Source organism: Chiloscyllium plagiosum, chromosome 4, assembly GCF_004010195.1.
Source record: "Chiloscyllium plagiosum isolate BGI_BamShark_2017 chromosome 4, ASM401019v2, whole genome shotgun sequence".
Taxonomy (NCBI): domain Eukaryota; kingdom Metazoa; phylum Chordata; class Chondrichthyes; order Orectolobiformes; family Hemiscylliidae; genus Chiloscyllium; species Chiloscyllium plagiosum.
The window spans coordinates 70,564,831-70,578,296 of NC_057713.1; positions in this window are offsets into that span (position 1 = coordinate 70,564,831).

The window sequence follows — 13,466 nt, forward strand, 5'->3', positions numbered from 1 at the left end:
GAACTCTAGGTGCCACTTATCAGCCCAGCTCTGCATCCTGTCAATATCCTGTTGCAACCTACAATAGCCCTCCTCACTGTCCACAACTCCACCTATCTTCGTATCATCTGCAAATTTACTGACCCACCCCTCGGCTCCCTCATCCAAGTCATTAATAAAAATTACGAACAGCAGAGGACCCAGAACTGATCCCTGCGGCACTCCACTTGTAACTGGGCTCCAGGCTGAATATTTACCATCTACCACCACTCTCTGCCTTCGACCGGTTAGCCGGTTTTCTATCCAATTGGCCAAATTTCCCTCTATCCCCTGCCTCCTGACTTTCCGCATAAGCCTAACATTGGGGAACCTTATCAAATGCCTTACTAAATTCCATGTACACTACATCCACTGCTCTTCCCTCATCCACATGCTTGGTCACCTCCTCGATGAATTCAATAAGACTTGTAAGGCAAGACCTTCCCCTCACAAATCCGTGCTGGATGTCCCTACTCAAGCAGTGTCTTTCCAGATACTCATAAATCCTATCCATCGGTACCCCTTTCCTTACTTTGCCTACCACCGAAGTAAGACTAACTGGCCTGTAATTCCCGGGGTTATCCCTATTCCCTTTTTTGAACAGGGGCCACTCGCCAGTCCCCTGGTACCACCCCCGTTGACAGTGAAGATGAAAAGATCATTGCCAACGGCTCTGCAATTTCCTCTCTTGCTTCCCACATAATCCTAGGATATATCCCGTCAGGCCCAGGGGACTTGTTTATCCTCAAGTTGTTCAAAATGCCCAACACATCTTCCTTCCCAACAAGTATCTCTTCTAGCTTACCAGTCCGTTTCACACTCTCTTCTTCAACAATACGGTCCCTCTCATTTGGAAATACTGAAGAAAAGTACTCATCCAAGACCTCTCCTATCTCTTCCGACTCAATACACAGTCTCCCACTCCTGTCCTTGATCGGATCTACCCTCGTTCTCGTCATTTGCATGTTTCTCACATACGCATAAAATGCCTCTGGGTTATCCTTGATCTTATCTGCCAAAGATTTTTCATGCCCTCTCTTAGCTCTCCTAATCCCTTCAGTTCCCTTCTGGCTATCCTGTATCCCTCCAACGCTCTGTCTGAACCTTGTTTCCTCAATCTTATGTAAGCCTCTTTCTTCCTTTTTACAAGACATTCAACCTCCCTCATCAACCAAGGTTCCCTCACACGACCATCTCTTTCCTGCCTAACAGGTACATACATATCAAGGAAACGCTGTATCTGTTCCTTGAAAAAGTTCCACATTTCCATGGCATCCTTCCCTGACAGCCTATGCTCCCAATTTATGCTCCTCAGATCATGTCTTACAGCATTGTATTTACCCTTCCCCGAATTGTAAAACCTACCCTGTTGCATGCACCTATCTCTCTCCATAACCAAGGTGAAAGTCACAGAATTGTGGTCACCATCACCAAAATGTTCACCCACTAACAAGCCCATCACTTGTCCCGGTTCGTTACCAAGTACCAAATCCAATATAGCCTCCCCTCTGATCGGACAATCTACATACTGAGTTGGAAAAGCTTCCTGGACACAGTGTACAAACACCGCCCTATCCAATCTACGTGATGTAAAGAGCTTCCAATCAATATTTGGGAAGTTGAAATCGCCCATGACTGCTACCCTGTGGCTTCTGCACCTTTCCAAAATCTGTTTTCCAATCTGTTTCTCCACATCTCTGCTGCTATTGGGGGGCCTATAGTAAACACCCAACAAGGTGACTGCTCCTTTCCTATTTCTGACTTCAGCCCATACTACCTCCAAAGGCAGATCCCCCTCGAACTGTCTTTCTGCAGCCGTTATACCATTTCTAATTAGCAACGCCACCCCCCTCCTTTTTTACCACCCTCCCTAATCTTACTGAAACATCTGTAACCAGGAACCTCCAACAACCATTCCTATCCCTCTTCTATCCACGTTTCCGTGATGGCCACAACATCGTAGTCCGAGGTACCGATCCACGCCTTAAGTTCACCCACCTTATTTCTGATACTCCTTGCGTTGAAGTATACACACTTGAACCCATCTCTGTGTCCGCAAGTATTCCCTGTCAGTGCTACCTTCTCCACAGCCTCCCTACATTCTTGGACATCCTGACAAACAGCTAGCCTACTTGCTGGACTACAAGTCCGGATCCCATCCCCCTCCCAAATTAGTTTAAACCCCCACGAAGAGTGCTAAAAAACCTACCTCCCAGGATATTGGTGCCCTTCTGGTTCAGGTGCAACCCGTCCTGCTTGTACAGGTCCCACCTTCCCCAGAATGCAGTCCAATTGTTCAAATACCTGAAGCCCTCCCTCCTACACCATCCTTGCAGCCACGTGTTCAACTGCACTCTCTCCCTATTCCTTTTCTCACTAGCTTCTAGTTGGCAAACTGTAACTCGTGAGGTGCCACAGAGTTCAGTCGTTGGCCCCCAACACTTTACAATCTGTGTTATGACTTGGATACGGGGATAGAAAATATCATAGCCAAATTTGAAAATGACTCTGAAAAAGGAAGGAAAGTAAGTTACAATCAAGAGTTAAGAATTTTACAGATGTGTATGGATGGGTTAGGTGAACGGGCCAAAGTTTGTCAGGTGGAATAATGTGGGCAAGTAGAAGGTTATCGTTTTGGTTGGAGAAAAAAGAAAAGAAACTTATTAATCTGAATGAGAAAAAAAAACTTCAGCATGCTTTGGCGCAGAGGGATGACAGGAAACTAATATACAGGTACAGCAGCTAATAAGAAAGGCAAATTGAATTTTGGCATTTGTTGCTAAAGGAATGGAGTATAAAAACAGGAAGGTGATGCACTGAGAAGTCCACACCTGGAGTACTGTGGACACTTTTGGTCCCTTTACTTGAGGACGACTGTAATTGTATTGGAGGCAGTTCAGAGGAGGTTCACTAAATTGATTCCAAAGATAAGGGATTTGTCTTATGAAGACAGATTGAGAGTTTACACGTATATTTTCTGGAGTTTAGAAGAACGAAAGGAGATCTAATTGAGGTACTTAAGCTGCTAAAGGGACTGATAAAGTAAAGGCAGAAAGAGTGTTACCTCGTGAGCAATTAGGCGGCACGGTGGCACAGTGGTTAGCACTGCTGCCTCACAGCACCAGAGACCCAGGTTCAATTCCTGACTCAGGCGACTGACTGTGTGGAGTTTGCACATTCTCCCCGTGTCTGCGTGGGTTTCCTCCGGGTGCTCCGGTTTCCTCCCACAGTCCAAAGATGTGCAGGTCAGGTGAATTGGCCACGCTAAATTGCCCATAGTGTTAGGTAAAGGGGTAAATGTAGGGGTATGGGTGGGTTGCGCTTCGGCGGGTCGGTGTGGACTTGTTGGGCTGAAGGGCCTGTTTCCACACTGTAAGTAATCTAATGAATCTAATCTAATCTAATCAATCTAGAATGAGAGTTCATGGTTTTAGGATAAGGGATAGCAGATTTAAAACAGATGAGAAGTTACTTCTCTCAAAAAGGTGTGGAACCTGTGGAATTCACTGACCCATAGATTGATTTTTAATTAATAATTGATTGAAGGATTACAGAGAGTGGGTAGGAAACTGGAGTTGAGGCTGAGTTGAGATTAGAGTTGAGAGTGTGGTGCTGGAAAAGCACAGCAGGTCAGGCAGCATCCAAGGAGCAAACAAATCGACATTTCAGGCAAAGGCCCTTCATCAGGAATGAGATGAAATTAGCCATGTTTATATTAAATGGTGGAGCAGTCTCAAGGGGCAGAAATGCCTAGTCCTGTGTTCACCCATGCTGTTACCTTCACTCAAGCAAAATTTCCCTCACACTGACTCCTCTTTAAAATCTTTTTCTTACATAGATACAACAAGCACTGTGGTTAGCACTGCTGCCTCACAGCGCCAGAGACCTGGGTTCAATTCCTGACTCAGGCAACTGACTGTGTGGAGTTTGCATCTTCTCCCCGTGTCTGCGTGGGTTTCCTCCGGTTTCCTCCCACAGTCCAAAGATGTGCAGGTCAGGTGAATTGGCTATGCTAAATTGCCTGTAGTGTTAGGTAAAGGGGTAAATGTAGGGGAATGGGTGGGTTGTGCTTCGGCGGGTCGGTGTGGGCTTGTTGGGCCGAAGGGCTTGTTTCTACACTGTAAGTAATCTAATCTAAAGAAAGCAAATTGTATATTAATCTTTATTGGATTTTGAGTGTAAGTATATGGAGGTTTTGCTGTTAACCTCACCTCATCTACATAATAACGTACTTGTCCAGATGGGGTACAACAAAAGATTTGATTTGAATTATTGTAGTTACATGTATCTAAGAGCAGTACGGGCAGATCATAGCAAATAAGGAAATACAGATCATAGGCTGCTTAGGCTGAGCGAGGCATGCAAGGTTACATTGCACAAGAGGTACATAAAGCAAGATTATTTTAAGTTAGAGAGTCCATTCATCAGTCTAATAACAGCAGGGAAGAAGCTGTTCTTGAACCTGTTGGATGTATTTTCAAGCTTCTGTATCTTCTGTCTGATAAAAGAGGTTGTAGGAGAGCATTTCCGGTGTGGGAGCGGTGTTTGATGATGTTGGCAGCCTTTCTGCAGCATAGAGAAGTGCAAATGGACCCGGATAGTCTGCTGCCTATGATGCATCTGTAAAAATTGGTGAGGGTCCTTGTGGACTTTCCTAATTTCTAAGCTGCCTGAGGAAGAAGTGGCACTGTTGTGCCTTCTTGACTGTTGCATCTGCGAAGAAAGTCCAAGACAGGTTGTTGTTATCATCATTCCTGGGAACTTGACGCTCTCAACCGCTACTCTGATGATGTAAAGGTGTAATCAAGTCAAGTAGGAAAGTAAATTTGATAGAGAATTTCTGAATTGATCAATTTGAATGCAGAACAGACAGAACAACTATTAGCTTGCTCTCTCTCCATGGATTGTTGTTTTCAATAATGGTCCTGATATTTCTTGCGTCCTTGTGAATTATCTTCCTGGATCCACCAGGGGGCCTCGGTGTTCTTTACTGTTTTTGAAAATCAAACATTTCTTTGCAGCTATCAACATTTTGCTGACAAACTGGAAACTGTTGTCAGCTTGGCAAAATAGTGTGTTTTTCCTCTTCTTTTTAAGAAAAAGTGCATTATTTTCTTTCCAGTCAGCTTTCACTGCAAACACCAATGCTTCTAATGAGGGACAGACTGTGATACATAACAGGTTTCCTGCCAATGTTATATTACATTCTTTGTGTATTAGGAGAGAAAATAAATTAAAGCAGTACTCTGCTTGGCTGTAGAAGTGGACATTAATACAGTGTAAATGTGCAGATTCTCAGAGTGACCATTATCTGCTGATGGTAATAATGAATGCTTGAGCATGTTCTATGCCACATTGAAGAACTGAGAGCTGATTAGAGCTCTTGGCTGTGCTGGTGCTTTAATCAGCTGTCAGTCTCCTATTCTGATGTAAAACATACTGCAATGCTCATTGCATCCACATTAACTACTGACATGCTTTTGAGTTTCTGAATTATATAGTCATTAAAATCTGATGAGGATCAAGAATCTTCAGATGATACATTGTCTCTGAATCTCTACACACAAGTTGTATGTGAAGTCAATTGTCTATTAATCCAAATTCTCCAGTATTGTTTCTTTCTATAAAGAAAATGATACAAGGACTGGCAGATTATCAGATGCTGAAGAAGTAAAATTGAGCCTGAAACCTCAGTGATTTGGAAGAAATTTGATCTTAAACTGAAACCAGAGGGATTGCACAAGATAGTCAGGATTTTCAGTAGTGATGCTTTGTCTATAGTCCCTGTGTGATTTTCACTAATGTACATGCAGATTAGCCAGCCGTATGTGTATATCAGATGCTGTCCACAGCAATGTATCCCGACAGAATGTACATCTTTTCGAAAAACCTTATGGATGACTACAGACATTATTTAATGTCAGGACTAATCATAAAGAAAAATTGCCAAAGTATGTACACTGCACTGAAATACCCGGTTATAGGTGGCTGAAATCCAGGCGTAGTAAAATATATTGATCAATGTAACAACTATTTGTCATGCACTGTGGCTGCTGATGTGCTCTTTTTGGACAGTGACTCTTGTCAAGGGAATCTTCAGTCCTTGAAGACTGAGCTCATAACCCAGTGTGACTCCCAGAAGGTCTCTGTAGAAGACAGCAAAACAGAGGTCAGTTCTTTCTATTTTAAAAAGACTGCTTTGATGCATTTGTTGTATGTTCCAGTGAACATTGGACTGCCAGCTATGTTGCAATGCTCGAGATAATTATTGAATGCAAACATGTTCACCAATATACCGAAATAGCTCAGAAATCAGAGGTGAAGAAAGGTTCTGAAGAAGGGTCATTGAACTCAAAATATTAATCCTGTGTCGATCTCCACAGATACTGCCAGACCTGCTGGTTTCTCCAGCACTTCCTGCTTTTGTCTGTTTCAGATCTCCAGCACCCCCAGGGTTTTGTTTTATATTAATAAAGAAAAAGAAATTTTACATGACTATTTATCATTGTATGAATCCAAGGTATTCAATAACGTGCAAATATTCATAGCATCATAGAGATGTACAGCATGGTTGGACCCTTCCCATCTAAATGCCTCTTAAATGTTGCAATTGTACCAGCCTCCACCACATCCTCTGGCAGCTCATTCCATAGACGTACCACCCTCTGCGTGAAAAAGTTGCCCCTTAGGTCTCTTTTATATCTTTCCCCTCTCACCCTAAACCTATGCCCTCTAGTTCTGGACTCCCCGACCCCAGGGAAAAGACTTTGTTTATTTATCCTATCCATGCCCCTCATAATTTTGTCAACCTCTATAAGGTCACCCCTCAGCCTCCAACGTTCCAGGTAAAACAGCCCCAGCCTCTCCCTATAGCTCAAATCTTCCAACCCTGGCAACGTGCTTGTAAATCTTTTCTGAACCCTTTCAAGTTTCACAACATCTTTCCAATAGGAAGGAGACCAGAATTGCACACAATTTTCCAACAGTGGCCTAACCAATGTCCTGTAACCTCAATATCATTTCTTATTAACAATGATTCTACCTTCAATTAATTGTCTGTGTTATCTCATAAATTGATTGCTCAACACAACTCCAGTTTCTGACTAACCAAGAGCATGTCTTTGATCTCTGACTCAATTTTCGAGTATAACGTTGGTTCCTACTAGACATGAACAGTATGAGAAACGAGCAGTCTATACTTAGCTAAATCTCTCAAATTCCAACTAATTCTGCAATATTTTGGAAGATCCTGATAATTTTCAGAGTCTTTCGATCATAAATTTTCAACCAACTGAAACACCCCTGCTTCTTTTCCCCAGTTATCCCAAGACGTTTTGGTGATACCTTGCAATCCTTTTAACTTGCAATTCAGGTTAATAAAAATCAGTCAGGTATACTGACTGAATACTCAGCAGTGCAAGTGGAACTGCATTGGGAAAAATGATTTGGGTCAAGGATCTTTCAGCAGAACCGGAAAATGTGACAGGTTTAATGCAAGTACAGAAACAGGAACAGGGGAAAGGGGAGGAAACATCTTAGCGCCCATCTTAATTGTTCTTGAGAAGGTGGTGGCAGAAGAATTAATCACTTGTAGTTTAGCCATTATTGTAACAAGGGAAGTATTACAGTGGAAGCGAATAAGTGACAAAGGAGATGATGGGACTAAACAGAATTGGATGTATTAGGAATCGTTCTTGAGCCTGGAAAGCTGAAAAGTGTCTGGTCGAAAACTGAGGTTTTGTTTCTCAAGCTTACATTGAGGTTCATTGGAACACCAAGGGAGGTTGAGCATTTTTTAAAAAATTCATTCAAGGGCTGAAGGCATCACTGGCAAGGCCAGCATTTATTGCCCATCTCAGAGGTCAGAGGTCAGAATGAGATATGTACATTATGAGTAAATTATGGAAATCTGGAAACTTGAGCTTGCACTTGTGGGCTCTGTGGTGATGTTCTGCAAAGCAATCTGATTATCTGTGTTTGCTGTTCCCAGCGCAGAGGAGGATGCATTGTGAATTCTAAGTGCACTAAACTAAATTGAAATAAAGAAATCATTGTTTTGTCTGGACAAATGTTTGTGCAGGGAGGAAATAGAAGGGTATTGCAACTCCTGTGTTTGAATGGGAAGATGCCATGGGAAAGGGAGTAATGATTTTGAGCAATTGAACAGTAACTAGAGCATTGGAGAGAGTTCTGAAGAAGGGTGACTGGACTCAAAACATTGACTGTGCTTCCTCTCCCTAGATGTTGCCAAACTTGGTGAGGTCCTTTAGCAATTTTATTTTATTTCAGATATACAGGATCAACAGTTCTTTTATCTTAATCAAGTCATGTGAATGGTTGTTTTTCAAACTGTAAGATGGCAGACAGTGGTGGGCTCCAAGGGTCATTGTTAGGACCACTTTTTTTGCTGTAGCTAAATGACTTAGATCCTAAAATAGAGTAAAATTTCAAAATTTGCCAATGATACAAAACTTATCAGGACCACTAATCTACTGGAACAGGATATTGAAATAGCTAGAATAGGTGGACAAGCCGCATATGGAATTCCGTACAGAAAACTGTGAGGTGGTTTATATTGACAGATGAGAGAGGGAGAATCAACATGGTACAGTTCTAGGCAGTGCAGGGACGAGAGGCACCTGGGGCATAATGCATTCATCTGTAAAGTGGTAGGACGCAGTGACGAAGTTGGTGAGCAAAGCATCTGGCATGGTGGCTCAATGGTTAGCACTGTTGCCTCGCAGTGGCAGGGACCTGGGTTCGATTCCAGTCTAAGGTGACTATCTGTGTGGAGTTTGCACATTCTCCCTGTGTCTGCATGGGTGTGCTCCAGTTTCCTCCCTCCGTCATCCAAAGATGTGCAGGTCAGGGGAATTGGACATGCTAAATTGCCCATAATGCTAGGTGCATTAGTCAGAGAAAATTGGGTCTGGATGGGTTACTGTTCGCAGGGTCAGCATGAATGTGAGCCAAATGCCTGTTTCCACACTGTAGGGAACCTAATCTGGATCTTGGGCATCTTCAATAGAGGCTTTGATTACAAAAGCAGGGATATTATCTTGAACATTTATAAAGCCTAGTGAGGCCCCAAGTAGAGCATTTCTGGTCACCATACTTTAAGAAAGGCATGGAAGCCTTTGGGAGAGGAGATTGGGACTTGGCATTACTGTTTTGTCCAGCATCTATGATCACAGAGTCACAGCTCTACTGCACGGATAAAGGCCCTTCAGCCCATTGTATCCGTGCCAGTCAAAAACAACCACTGAATATTCTAATCCCATTTTCCAGCACTTGGCTATAACTTTGTATGTGCACACGTAAATGCTTCTTAAATGTTATGAGGGTTTCTGCCTCTAGCATCCATATAGGCAGTTAGTTCCAAATTCCCGCCAGCCTCTGGGTGAAAATGTTTTTCCCGTTATCTTAAATCTGTACCCTCTGATCATTGATCCCTCCATCAAGGGAACAAGTTTCTTACTGTCTACCGTATTTACATACCTCATAATTTTATACATCCTAATCATGTCCCTTCTGAATCTCCTGTGCTCTATGGAAGGTAACACCAGTCCACCCGTTCTCTCTTCATAACTGAAATTCTCCTGTCCAGGCAACTTCCTGGTAAGTCTCCTCTGTACCTTCTCCAGTGCTATTAGATTTCTCCTATAATGTCTATTCCAGGACTGCACACATTGCTCTAGCTGCAGTCTGACCAACATTTTAACCTCCCTGCTCTTTAAATTCAATTCCTTGACTAATAAAGACAAGTACCATATGCCTTTTTAACCACTTTATCTATACATATATCTCTGGTCGCCCTTGAGATGGTGGTGGTAAGCTGCCTTATTGAACTGCTGTAGTCCAGATGCTGTAGACAGACCCAAAATATTAAGGAGGGAATACCAGAATTTCAACCCATCAAGAGTGAAGGAAAGGTGATGTATTTTCAATTCAAGATAGTGTGTGGCTTTTAGGGGAACTTGCAGATGGTGTTCCTATGTATCTGCTGCCCTTGTCCTTCTAGATAAAAGTGGTTATGGGTTTTAAAGATACTTTCTCAGGATCTTTGGTGAACTTCTGCAGTGCATCTTGTAGATAGTACACAATGCTGCTACTGAGCATTGGTGGTGGAGGAAGTGGATGGTGCCAGCTTCTTGAGAATTATTGTGGTTGCACTCATCCAGAAAAGTGCAGAGTATTCCATCACACTTACAACTTGTGCTTTGTAAATGGTGGACAGGCTTTAGGGAGTCAGGAGGTGAGTTACTTGCTACAGTATTTCTGGCCTCTGACCTACTCTTGTCACCATTGTATTTGTCTACTTGACTGTTCAGTTTCTGGACAATGGTGACCCTCAGAATGTTGATAGGGTTAATTCAGTGATGGTAGTGCCATTGCAAGTCAAGGGGCTGTAGTTAGCTTGTCTCATATCGATGGTGATCAATGCCTGGCAATTTTGTGGCATGGATGTTACTTTACAGTGCAAGGCTGAATGTTGTCCAGGAATGAGGGATTGTGATTACAAGATTGGTGGAGCTGGGGTTGTTCTCCTTGGGACAAAGGTGATTGAGAAGGATTTGATCAAAATGTGCAAAATAATGACAGGTTAGGTTCAAGAGACTGCAGCTGTGGGTGGTGACATCAACCATGCATACTGATCACTTAGCGCCAGTACAACTGTGCACACTGATCTATTCTCCCCTTATGGATTTTGTAAATATATTTTTTCCTGATTACATTAATTCCTGTGACATGAACTCTATACGTGGGGTGAGCAGTACTGAAAGATTCAATTGATGTTTATTAAACTCCTGGTATCTGCTATTAATGTGTGTTTCTTCAACGTGAATTAACTTTAATGTGATTGGAGAATTTAGATCTTTATTTGTGGAACATGTACTTTCCTTATCTGTCTTGGCTACAAACGCAATTCTGGCCCGATTCATTTGAATGACGTGGCTATTGCACAATTTTCTTATTATGTGAGATCGCATGAGGACGGAACTATCATGTTATAACAGAACCAATTGTACTGTCATTAACATTGCTGTGTGAAGTACTGAGCTATTCAGTTACAAACAGCAGTATGGTTTAGACTGTCATACTTCAAGTGACCCAAGTTAAGATAGAGTCCGAGTCTAGTTCACCCTTTAGTTACTTGCTATGATACAGTAATGATATTATGAGCATGTCTCTTAAAGATTTATTGCATACTAGCTGTAAGACATCATACAAGATATGTGATGGGCTGGACATTACAGAAGCTTAAACAAAACACCTGATGCATAGATGTTTTGCAGCTTGCTTAGCGACATTGAGGAAGATTGTGGCTGTCAGCTGTACACCTTCAAGGAGGCCTGGCCTCAGCCTGGCAGGTGCAAGGTCAGAGATTTTGGAGGACAGATGTCTCTGGGGCCATGTAATGTAGTGAAAGTTGGAGAACTTGACATCAGCTGGTGACTCAATTATTCAATGGCAGCTCCCAACATATAGTACTTAAGTAAAATTGGAATGAACAAGGAATTTCTAAAGTGTTTTTCTGATTGGTGTGTAAACCAAAGTTCAGGAGTGAAGAAGTGAAACCTTAGTTTAATACAACAACATTCATCAAGTGGAGAAGAAAGCAAGAAACTGTATTCAGGAGAATTAAGAGAAATATATCTTTTTTTTCTCAAATAACTAGCAATCTCTTCATCTTTTGCACTGGGCCTCCCAATATCTGCCTTCTTGTTTCTCCTCTGTCTCTATCAAAAGAATAAAAAGACCATATTTTCCAACAAATTTCATTTCTGTAGAAGAATTATATTGGACTTGAAGCAGAGGCTGCCAGATCTGGTGAGTTTCTTCAGTATTCTGGGTGTTTGTTAAAGCATAGGCAGACAGAATTGTGAAAAAAAATAGAAATGTGTAGAGATGTGTGAATGTGCACTGCACATCGTCAGCTAATATAAACACTTCAATAAATCATTTCAACAACTAATGTAAGTTTCATTCCTTTTAAAAATATAAACAGGCTTATTTAGAAGATTGCAATGGAAGGAAATGCTTGTATTTAAATGTCACTTTAACACATTATGAACGTATTTTCATTTTTATTATGTAGGTAAATACAACATTCAGCTTAAGCAACATGCTATAAACAATATTCGTGTTTTGGAGAACATAAAACATAGAACCACATAACACAGGAATACCTCTTCGGCCCACAAAGTTGTACCGAACATATGCCACACAAAACTAATCCCTTCTGCCTGCCTATGGTTCATATCCCTCCATTTCTTGCATAATCATGTACTTATCTAAAAGTCCCTTAAACTCTCAATCGTATCTGCCTTCGCCACCATCACTGGCAGCGTGTGCCAGACTCCTATCACAATTTGTGTAGGAGAACTTGCCCCTCACATCTCCTTTGAACGTGTGCCCTCTCACCTTAAATGCATGTCCCCGAGTATTAAATGTTTCAATTCTGGGGAAAAGAATCTGACCATCCACCATATCTATGCAATTGAATTGAATTGAATTTATTGTCACGTGTGCCAAGGCACAGTGAAAAGCTTTGTCTTGTGAGCAATACAAGCAAAGCACATAGTTAAGTAGCATAGATAAGTAAATAATATGTAAACAGTGGCAAAAACAACAACATGGGTACAGGCAAATGTTAAGAGTTTGTGAGTCCATTCAGTATTCTAACAACAGTAGGGTAGAAACTGTTACAAAACCGGCTGGTGCATGTGTTTACGCTTCTGTACCTTCTCCCCAATGGTAGAGGTTGGAGAAAGGCATTGGCAGGGTGGGATGGACCTTTGAGAATGCTGGCGGCCTTTCCTTGACAGCAGGCCTGGTAGATGCCTTTGAGAATGCTGGCGGCCTTTCCTTGACAGCAGGCCTGGTAGATGGCTTCTATAGATGGGAGGTTGGCTTTTGTGATTATCCGGGCCGAGTTCACCACTCTCTGTAACTGTCTCCAATCTTGAATGGTACAGTTACCATACCAGGTAGTGACAGAATGCTCTCAATGGCGTACCAATAGAAGTTGGCAAGGGTATTCACTGGAATGCCAACTTTTCTCAGCTGCCTGAGGAAGAAGAGACGTTTTTGGGCCTTTGTAACCAGTGCATCCACTTGAAGAGTCCAAGAAAGCTTGTTGTTGATGACCACTTCCAGGAGCTTGACACTCTCCACTCATTCCACCTCTGTGCTGTTAATGTGCAGGGGGGCATGAATAACATCCCGCTGAAAGTCAATAATGAGTTCCTTGGTTTTGCCGGCATTGAGAACTAGGTTATTCTCAGTGCACCATTTTTCCAGGTCTTCCACCTCCCGTCTGCAGTCTATTTTTTCACCATCTGAGATTTGACTGACTATGGTATCATCAGCGAATTTGAAAATGGCATTAGTCTGGTATTTGGTGACATAGAGAAAGTGAGGACTACAGATGCTGGAGATCAGAG